Consider the following 3526-nt stretch of genomic DNA (forward strand, 5'->3'; position numbering starts at 1 on the left):
CAAGAACCAATCGTGATGCTAGTGACGTTAAAGAAGCACTTGTTGGGAGGCAACCCAACATTAGACAATCATGATTATTCTTAATTCTATCACCACTGTTTCTCTTTGTTGCTTGAGAACAAGTAACCATTCTAAGTTTGGTGTTAGTGGAGGCTATGCTCTACATAACCTAAAATGTGATGAAGAGGAAGATGATGAAGAGGAAGTCAATGAAAACTAAGGTTATTGACTTCTATTTGTTTCCTTCCTTTTTGATTATATGCATATATTATCTTGTTCTATCTTATATAATGCATTTGTGAGTCTTGTTCATCAAGTGCATATCATTACTTGTCCATCACAACTCACAATGATAATTGTGATTGTTCCTAAATGTGGGCAAGGATCATGTACCAAGAAAGAACAAAAAGAAAAAGGGATTGATCATGAGCATGACAATGTGAGTTTGGAAGGCCAAACTAACTAAGAATGTTCAACACAAGCTGAGCCAAATTGCTTGAGGCCTTAGTCTAGAGGATTATTATGGAATCTTTACACTTGACAAAGCCTTGAAGGAGCAACATGTAATGAAACAAAAAAAGAAAAGGGGTTAAAGAGAAGCCAAAGGCTCTAAGGAAATTAAAAGAAAATAAGCTCAAAGAGCATCCTAGTCAAGTGCTTGTGGTGCTTATGTATCAAGAAAAAGCTTGAAAATAAAGCATTTAGAGTCATGGCTAGACTCAAGGTGCAAAGCGCCCCCTTAAAAAAATAGGAGAAAGCTAAAGACTCTGAACACCAATGATGGGGAATGTTAAAAGGACATGGTAAGATCAAAGAGCTCCCCAATTATGTGCTTGTGGTGTTTCTGTGTCGAGCAAAGCTTGAGACAAAACATTTAGAGTCATGACTTGGCTCACGGTGAAAAGCACCCAATGAAAATAAACTATGGAAAGAAAGTAAGCTTGTTTCAAGGTGGTGTTTCAAGGAAGAATTCTATAATCTAATCTGGACAGAGGCCTTGAAAGATTATAATCAATTGTAATGAATTGTGCATAAGTCAAATGGCTAACCAAACTCATTTGGATTGCAACTATTCACCCTTGTATTTTAAGGTTGAAAATCTTGATGACTAAGTGATGAGCAGATAATTTATACCCTTTTTGGCATTGTTTTTAGGTAGTTTTTAGTATATTTTAGTTATTTTTTATTATATTTTTATTAATTTTTATTCAAAAATCACATTTCTAGGCTTTACTATGAGTTTGTGTATTTTTCTGTAATTTCATGTATTTTCTGGCTGAAATTGAGGAACCTGAGCAAAAATCTGATTCAGAAGCTGAGAAAGAACAACAGATGCTGTTGGATTCTGACCCTCCTGCACTCGAAATGGATTTGCTGGAGCTACAGAAGCCCGATTGGTGTGCTCTTAATTGCGATGGAAAGTAGACATCTTGGGCTTTCCAGCAATATATAATAGTCTATACTTTTTCCGAGATTTGATGGCCCAAACTGGCGTTAAAATCCAGCCAAAAACTTTCTGGCGTAAAACGCCAGAACTGGCATACTTTTCGGCGTTAAACGCCCATTTTGGCACCCAGGGTGGCGTTTAACTCCAATATGAGGCATATGCACGTGGAAGCTTGAAAGCTCAGCCCAAACACTCACCAAGTGGGCCCCGGAAGTGGAATTCTTCACTATCTACACCTACTTACTCAATTTTTGTAACCCTAAGTTACTAGTTTAGTATAAAAACTACTTTTAGAGATTCATTCAGTAACTCATGACATTTTTTACATTCCATATTGTATCTTTGACGGTATGAGTCTCTAAACCCCATAGGTGGGGGTGAGGAGCTCTGCTATGTTTCAATAGATTAATGCAATTACTATTATTTTCTAAGATACTCACTCGTACTTCAATATGGAGAATATGATGATCCGTGACACTCATCATTATCCTCAACCCTATGAACGCGTGCCTGACAACCACTCCATTCTATCTGAGCTCAACGTAGTCATTGGACGACAGCTTGAGTGCGTATCTCTTGGGTTTCTGATCCACGAACCGAGTCCGGAGGTTAGAATCTTCGTGGTATAGGCTAGAACCAATTGGCAGCATTGCTAGGATCCGAAAAGTCTAAACCTTGTCTGTGGTATTCCGAGTAGGATCTGGGAAGGAATGACTGTGACGAGCTTCAAACTCACGAATGTTGGGCGCAGTGACAATGTGCAAAAGGATAAGGGTCCTATTCCGACGCTAGTGGAAACCGACAGATGATTAGCCATGCGGTAGCTGTACATGGTATTTTTCATCCGAGACGAGCAATCTGACAGTTGATTAGTCGTGCAGAGATCATACCTGGTATTTTTCATCTGAGAGGATCATACTGCTTGCCATTGAATGAAGCCATGCGTGTTTGGAGAAGAAGACAGTAGGAATACAGAGATTCAAATGACAGAGCATCTCCGGAACCTCAGCCTGTTTCTCATTACTGAATCACAAGTACTTTTTATTTTATGTTATTTATTTTTCATAAATATAATCACTCTTATCATTAATCTCCTGACTAAGATTTACAAAATAACCATAGCTTGCTTCAAGCCGACAATCTCCGATGGATCGACCCTTACTCACGTAAGGTATTACTTGGACGACCCAGTGCACTTGCTGGTTAGTTGTGTGGAGTTGTGAAAAGTGTAATCACAATTTTGTGCACCAAGTTTTTGGCACCGTTGCCGGGGATTGTTCAAGTTTGGACAACTGACGGTTTATTTTGTTGCTTAGATTAGGAAGAATTTACCTTTTTGGTTGGTTTAGAGTCACTAAGTTTGAGTCTTTTATTTTTTTTTCAAAAATCTTTCAAAAATTTTTACTTTTCTTTATTAATCTGTGATTTGTCTTTGAGTCTTTTATTATTGTTCTTGTTAAAATTTTTAAAATCCTTGTTTTATTTTTCTAAATTTCTTTTCGAAATTTTTAATAAATAAATAAAAACCAATAACCTCATAATTTAGTCTTCTGTTTGGTTTCATGTTTTAAGTTTGGTGTCAATTGCATGTTTTTATTTTCCTTTAATTTTTTGAATTGCATGTTATTATTTTTCTTCATATTTTCGAGTTTTATATGTCTTGTTCTTTCTTGATCTTCAAGTTGTTCTTGTTTATTTTCCTTGTTTGATCTTTAGTTTTTCTTGTTTTGTGTCTTTCCTTGTTTTTCTTGTGCATTTTCGAATTATTAGTGTCCAAAGTATAAAAAATTTTAAGTTTGGTGTTCTTTGTGTTTTTATTTTCTTAAAGATTTCCAAAATTTGTTCTTGGTGTTCATCTTGATCTTCAAAGTGTTCTTGGTGTTCATCTTGACATTCAAAGTTTTCTTGTTTGTTTTCTTTGTTTTGATCTAAAAATTTTAATTTTGGTGTCATTTTATTGTTTTTCTCTTTCCTCATTAAATTCAAAAATATCTTTTTTCTTTATTTTAAATTGAAATTTTCGAAAATTACATTTAAAATTCAGATTTCTATTTTAAAATTTTTATCTTATCTTACTTA

Source organism: Arachis ipaensis, chromosome B08 (genome assembly GCF_000816755.2).
Source record: "Arachis ipaensis cultivar K30076 chromosome B08, Araip1.1, whole genome shotgun sequence".
Lineage (NCBI taxonomy): Eukaryota > Viridiplantae > Streptophyta > Magnoliopsida > Fabales > Fabaceae > Arachis > Arachis ipaensis.